The following is an 8,041-nucleotide window of genomic DNA, read 5'->3' on the forward strand; positions in this document are numbered from 1 at the left end:
ATCCTGTCCTGTTCAAAATTCAGTTACCCCAAACTAAGGGCTATAGATCCCGTTCCTAAAAGGAAAACGGGGCTACTCAGGAACATACAGAAATGAGTGCTTTAAAACCTTTGCACCCACTTCCATGTCAGAGGCTCAGGAACTAGTTTTTCCCTTCCCTCATACCCCTTTTATTCTGCATCACTTTCTGGGCAGTGAGTTTTCTAATAGTCAACAGAGGGTAGGTGGCTCTAAACTCGAGTAAAAACTCAACTTTCTCTACAGCTACATCTAAGGTAACCCAGAGCTCCTTGGAAGAAATCTGGATCATATTAAAGGGAGCCAACGGAGGAGCCTCTTTGTCCCATCCACCTGCAAGGGGACGTGGATGGGAGTTCTGGTTGGTCTCTTATCTGCCCTCTGGGGATGATTTGGGCATTCCCTCCTCCAGCGTCCCTCCTGCTTGCAGAGTTCCTGCCGACTTGGGGGCACTCACTAGCCATGGCTTATATCTTCCTCTTTGGTTTCCTGGAGTGAATTGGAGGGCCAGGGCCAGCAGGGCAGGCTGTCTCCCCATCCCTTTATCTTTTTTCTTCAGCCCCATCTTTGTTGTTGAAAACCATAAAGGCAATCTCCACCAGTTAAGAACGGTGAGCCTCAAGCCCCTGGGCCAATTTTTTTGGAGTTTTCTCTGGATATCAGCAGCACTCTCAGACTGGTTACAGTGGATTCACAAAGCACAACTGATAAAGGCCTGAACCGATTATGGTCCTATGAAGTTAACCCATCAATCTGCAGAAATGGGTCAGGCTTTTGGATTTAAGAGCCTGGGAGAAAAGTCAATTCAAGAAGTTTTGGGTTTACATCCCTGAGGAAGGTAAATGCATTTTGTTTTGAACTGACCTTCATGTTAACCATGTAATGACATCTATTTAGCAAGCAGGTAAAAGGGATCTATATACGCACAAGTGTGTGCACACATAAATTTTCATCAAACTTTCAAGCAACCAGGTTTTTTATTTTTATTTTTTCTTACTTCATTGATGAGTAAATATAATATTGCTAGGGCTCACTGTTGGAAGCTTTCTTTTAAACACCATTACTAATCATCATGGTTTAAAAATGGCAGACCGTCCACTTGATTTTTGGCCTCCCCACTCAGAAAATGTTAATCGAGCCCTCTCTTTGAGCACCATGGCCAAGATGAGAGGTTTGGTTTCTCTTTGAAAAGGTGAATGGACAAAGATACATGGGAGGAAAGGAGTAAGTAAAATTGAGTTTTAGATGCAACATAACCTATTATTCAGGGTGTAAGGATCCAAGCTCTCGGAATTGGATCTGTCAGGTCCTTAGGCCTAAGTAACTCCATTTTGAAAATCAGCCCCTGCCCACCCAGGCATGACCTTCCTGGTAGGCCCACTCCTGAAGAGTCCCTAACTACCAAAACCACAGCAAAGATGTCAAGTAACAATCACAGGACCAGATGGGTCATCTCTTAACTACTCCATTGTACATGACTGTATAGGTAAGAAGTTTTTCCTGCAGGTTGCTGCTCCTTGCAGAGGGACAGCCTGGCAGATCCTCTCTGTCAATAAACCTTTACTTGAACTCAGAGCTGTGTCTCTCGTGGATATTTGCGCCAAATACCCGAACAAGATCCTGTGGATTCAGATCCTTAGTGTGAACTGAAGTTCTCCAAAGAAGCTGCATCTGTATAATAAGATCCTGCGGATGTTTGACCTTGGATGACTGGAACATCATGACTGTGGAGAGATGAAATGCTGAGAACCAAAGTCATCTTGGGCTGCCTTAATTCCTTTGATACCCTTTTCTTTCAGTCTCTGTGCCTAACTAACTTCCTCGTGATGGCCAGGTAAAGCTCTTGGAGTGTTCTGCTGAGCCTAGCCTCCACCAGCCCCAAAGCTAAGAATGCTGTAAAGTAGTATCTGCAGCCTGTTGAAAGGATTTCTGCACTGCTAATTTCTGCCTGGCTAATGTATCTATTGTACATTGAGTAAATACATTGATTTCCTTTGGTTCTATGGCTATTAAAGTTCATACAACCCCTTCCACAGTGGAATATGTTTCATTGTTGTTATTTTGTATTTTTGGGGGCGGGTACTGGGGATTGAACTCAGGGCACTGGACCACTGAGCCACATCCCTAGCTCTATTTTGTATTTTACTTAGAGACAGGGTCTCACTGAGTTGCTTAGTGCCTGGCTTTTGCTGAGGCTGGCTTTGAACTCTCGATCCTCCTGCCTCAGCCTCCCAAGCTACTGGGATTACAGGTGTGCACCACCACACCTGGCTGGAGTATGTTATTCGTGGCAACTTGAATCCATGTTCCCAGGCTTTGGCACTCATCTTTAGCTCAAAATGAACTGGTTTTTAAATTTTCTTTAAAACAGAGTTGAAACTTTATGTTGACATTTTTCACCACAAATAGTGAAAGTATTTGCTTTAGTCTTTAATAGCAGGAGGATAGTTTCTACAGTAGAGATTCAGGTGGGAACCTGTTGCCAAGTTTGATTAGAAGCCTGGAACTTTCAGCCTGTCCTCTGGGAAGGGAGAGGGACTGGAAATTGAGTTCATAGGCCCTACCTACAGAATGGAACTTCCATGAAAAACCTCTAAACAACAGGGTTTGGAGAGCTTCCAAGCTGGTGAGCACGTCCAGGGGCGGGGATGGCGGCAAACCTGGACAGGGCACAGAAGATCTGCACCCCTTTTCACAAAGCCTGCCCCCACGCACAGCATCCTCTCCACTGAGTTGTGGCCCTTAACAATAAACTGGGTGAACTGTTTTCCTGAGTGGTGTGAGTTGTTCTAGCAAATTATCAAATGTGGGGGTGGGTCACGTGAATGCCAATTTGAAGCCAAGCTGAAGGGAAGTGAGGGTGACCGGGACCCCCAGTACGTGCAGCTGGCATCCACAGTGAGTGCAGTTCTCGTGAGTCCGAGCCCTCCACCTGCGGTGTGTCGACTTTAACTCCAGGTCTTCAGTGTCAGGATTGGTTGAGTTGGAGGTCGCCTAGTTATTGTCTGGAGAATCAGAGACTTGTGTTGAAAATCTTCCCCCACTAATGAGTTTTAAAGTAACAGCACAAAATATTCATTGTTAAGGATGTTCGATCCCAGATTATGCTAATTTTTAAGAATTTACCAGCACACACCTGTAATCCCAGTGACTGGGGAGGCTGAGGCAGGAGGATCACAAGTTCAAAGCCAGCCTCAGCACTTAGTGAGGCTCTGAGAAACTTAGTGAGACCCTGTTTCAAAATAAAAAAATGAAAAGGACTGGGATATGCCTCAGTGGTAAAGTGATAAAGCAGGGTTCAGTCCCCAGTATCACCCCCCCCCCCCAAAGTTATCATTTGTTGAGTTTGGGTCAAGTATTAAAGAAAAATATACAAGATTATCTGTGTATTTATCCTTTTTCTACTTACCCATCTTTTAATTAAAATAACATTGTAACAGACTAAAAGCTGATAAAGTGATATAAATACAGCTATTTTCCATTAAGCCAAACATGAAAGATTTGTAAAAAGGTAAAAAAAAAATGCCGTAATTTGGTTTTGGAAAGTATAGCTATTTTTCCTTAAAATATATTACTTATGATAACACATAGTGGGTATATTCATTTTAAACAAATTAGTAGATACTTTAAATCTGTCTTATTTTCTGATATCATCAGTATAGATGGATATAATCCACATTAACAAAAGATCCTTGGGGTTCTTTCCTATTTTTAAGAGTATAAGTAGGTCCTCAGACAAAAATGTTTGAGAGTTGCTATACTCAAAGAAACCCAATTTCTTTTTTGAATTCTCAAAGAAATTTTTTGAATTTCTCAGAGAAATTCTTAATAGTAAAAGAAAAAAAATATGTATTAGATTCTTTTATTACTCACCCTGTCAAAAAATACTGTCAATGTCAAAGCTGGAAATGCCTAGGTTGGTAGAGATCCTGTGGAATGCACACGGGAACCACCAATCAGAATCTGTTGCCATTTGTTTGACAAAACCTTAGTCCTTCCTGAGAGTGGACGGAAGAACAGATGCACGTAGAGAAACCAAGATGTCTCTTACAGGGGTGAAGAGTCACATGGAGAGCCATCAACCCATGCAAGCGAGGACCCATCAGTTCCTCTGAGCATCCTGTAACACTGAGATTCTATCATTTCTCTCCCATCCTTCATTTTGGATCAAGTGTGGGTAACTCAGGGTCTGTTCAGGATGGGTGCTAGAAACTGACGTGGTTTTCCTTCTCACCTCCTCCCCAGCTGCAAGTTTTCCCACGAATAACCTCTGCAGCTCCCAGAGGTATTAGTCCATGTTCCGCTGCTATAAGAAACAGCTGAGATCAATCAAAGGAGAAAAGGTTTATTTTGACTCTTGGTTTCAGAGGTTTCAGTCCATGGTTGGTTGGTTCCATTGCCTTTGGGGCTGTGGTGGGGAAGTTCACCATGGCTGGAGCATGTGGTGGAACATCATTGCCTGAGTGGCAGGAAGTAGAGAGAGAGAGAGAGGAAGAGGAGGGGACAGGGTTACACTGTCATATCAGCTAGAAAGGGGAACCGTTCCTGGACTACTGGCCTTCTTGTTCATGGAGTCTCGTCTCAGGGTGCGCAGCGGAGGGTTCGTGAAGTTGTTTTGGGAATGACTTTGTAGCTCCCTTGTGTACAAAATTACACTCAGAGGATGCAAATCCCAGTACCCTCCTCTGAGACCCCTGGACATTCACATGGGGTTCCCTCAGCATGTATGCAAGGAAAACTTTACCAGAGTTGAAAAGAGACTTTGGCCAGGTGAAGGTCACAGGAGAGCCACAGTGGCCACAGCCAGGCATCTGTGGAGTGCCAGAAGGGCGGGATGTTCAGTTAGAGGGTTGATTTCAGTAGACACCGAGTTAGAGGCAGGAATGACACAAACCCACACAAGGTGATTTCTCTTTCCTCTTTACAGATGGCAATGTCTTTCAAAGAATTTTTTAGGCCTCTAATGGAAAAAGTTCTAATGTGTTTATTATGGTCTTTCTGGGCTGCTTTGCCTTGTTAGAGACTTCTAGAACGGCTGAAATACGATAGGGCTGCACATCTGCAGAAATTCACCAAAGGCACTTATTTCATATTGTAAGTCTCAGAATCATTTTCAAGAACCTACATTTTGAGTTGTTAAAAACGTATTGTTAAAATTACTAAAAACCTTAAAGTTTAGTAACCCAAAGAGAGGCTGAACCCCCAAGATGGGAAGCAACCACAGACACCACCACTCACAGGCTAGACCACATTCCCAAGGTAATTAGCGAAGGACACTAAATTATATTGGAAGCAAGGTGACCACTCACATGAGTGGGTTCTGGCCAGTTAGAAGTTCAAAGACGCCATCTAAGCCACGCTTGGGACTTAATATGTGACCCTGACATTTTCTTCCCCTGATATATGCTGGTTGTTCCAGAAGGCAGACCCATCTGTGAACCCTGAGTCACCATTTGGATGAGTAAGTAATCAATATCCATTGTGTTATGCCAAGGGTAGTTCAGAATATAAGCCTTAAATAGAACAGCCTGCCCTAACACAGTATTCTCATTGGGCTGAAAGTCAAGACACTTCAGTTCTACGACACTGGACTGTAAGACATTGATGATAGCCAATCATTTTGATGGTCAAGAATGACATTTTCGCGTGATTCACCTGCTATTTCATGTGACCTCTGTGACCAGCTTTCCGTTAGAATAAACACCTGAGGCAACGTATAGAGACAAGATTTGTCTTGGCTTACAGTGTTGGAGTTTCCAGTCCATGACTGGTTGACTCCATTGCTTTGGGCCCGTGGTAAGGCATCATGGCGTGGGTGAATGGTGGAGCAAAACCACTTCATCTTGAGCCAGGGAGCCAAAGGGGAAAGGGCTGGAGCCCTCAATCCCCTTTGGGGGCAGACCCCCCAGTGACCTAAGTGTCTCCCAGTAGGTTCCACCTCTTAAAGCTCCACTCCCAAACAATGCCACTGTAGGGTCCCAGCCTTTAATAGATGGGCCTTTGAGAGGAAGCCAGGATCCAAATCACAGCACCAGCCAAGTATATGGGTTAATCCACTAATCTTATCTGGATCTCATTTCCTTACCCATAAAGCCAGACTTAATAAATATGCATAAACATCCCACCCAAACAGCAGAATATACAACCTGCTCAAGAACATGATAAACAGTCTCCATGATATATATGGTAGGTGCTAAGTCATGGCCAGGAAATTCACATATATGTGGAAATTAAACAACTCCCTTCTGAGGAACTAACAAGACAAAGAAAAAAATCACAAGTGAAATTAGAAAATATTTCCCAATGAATGAAAATGAAAACACAACATACTAAAACTTACAGGCCACATTGAACCCAATGCCAAGAAAGCGAAGAAAGAAAGCAACCCTCAAATCTAACCCAATCTTTTAAGAAACCAGAAAAAGAAGAGCAAACTGAACCCAAATCAAGAAGAAATAAAATAATGAAGACTAATAGCCAGGTGCACGCCTGTGATCCCAGCATCCTAGGAGGCTGAGGCAGGAGGATCACGAGTTCAGAGTCAGCCTCAGCAAAAGCAAGGCTCTAAACAATTCATTGAGACCCTGTCTCTAAATAAAATACTAAATAGGGCTGGGGATGTGGCTCAGTGGTCGAGGGCCCCGAGTTCAATGCCGGATACCCCTCCTCCGCAAAAAAAGGAGTAATAATAACATATGGCAGAGAAAACAGAGAAAAATCAATGAAACAAAAAGTTGATTCTTTGAAATGGCTATACTCTTTTGTAGACTGACCAAGAAAACAGAGAGGAATCAAATCACTAAAATCAGGGATACAATAGGGGATACTAGTACAAATCTTTCATAAATAAAAAGGATTATAAGAGAATACTGGAATGGACAGAGTCCTGAACAGACATAAACTACTGAAATTAACTTAAGAAGAAACAGAAAAATTGAATCGATCTTAATTAGTAAGATTAAATTAGGAGAACTGTAAGCTCCCACAGAGAAAAGAACAGGCTTAGCTGACCTCACTATTGTACTTTACCAAAAATTTAAAGAAGAGTTAATTTAACCAATCTACACAACCTTGGGGTAGGCAATATTTCTTAGGTATGGCAGCAAAAGCACAAACAAATGAAACAGTAGATAAAACTTCATCACAATTTAAGAATGTTGGGCTTTAAAGACACTGTCTTCATGCATTTTTCCATTGCTATAAGTAAATGCCCCAGATCTGGTAATTTATAAAGAATAGAGGTGTGTTGGGACTAATGACACATTAACTAACGCAGCTGACTCCTTACTTCCTGGCGGGTGAGCAAGATCAAGGCCTCAAAGGTGGTTTCAAAGGTTAATGACGATAAATCGGACCACCGTCAGGGATTGGTTAACAACAGTTCCACGAACGTGATGGGCTCATGCTTGCCATATAGTCCTATGGGACTCTCGCCTGCGTGAACCCCCGTGCTGACCTTTAAGCTGATTGGTTCCCGCCTAGCCTTCACGTACATGAAAGCTGTGTGACTTCTTCAATAAGCGAATTCCTGCTGTGACTGGTCTCCCTGACAGGTCTGATTGTCCTCCGCCTGGAGGGCTGGGCGCGGGCGGTCAGTAGGCCCTTCCTTTCCCGGTCTGGCCCTGTTGGGAGGGCTTCCTTCCCATGTCACTGGTCGAGAAGAGCAAGGGGGCTAAAGACCCCAACAGAGGTGTATTTAGCTCATTGATTCTGGAGGCTGGGAAGACAAAGAGCATCTGGTGAGCATTCTTGCCGCTTCATGACAAGGCAGAGGGCATCCCTTGGCAAGACAGGGCAGGCATGTCAGAGAAGGCTCACTTTTACAACAAAGTTACTCCCATGAAAACCCATTAATTCATGTATGGATTAATCCAATAGCTTCCCACATCCAAACACATCCAAGTACCATTAGCATAACTTCAGGGATTAAGTTCCTAACAAGTAAATTCTGGGTGCAGATAAATAAATAAAATAAAGGTATTATGTCCATCTACAACTAAAAAAATAAAAAATAAATAAAAAA

This window comes from Sciurus vulgaris, assembly GCF_902686455.1.
Source record: "Sciurus vulgaris genome assembly, chromosome: 14".
NCBI classification, from domain to species: Eukaryota; Metazoa; Chordata; class Mammalia; order Rodentia; family Sciuridae; genus Sciurus; species Sciurus vulgaris.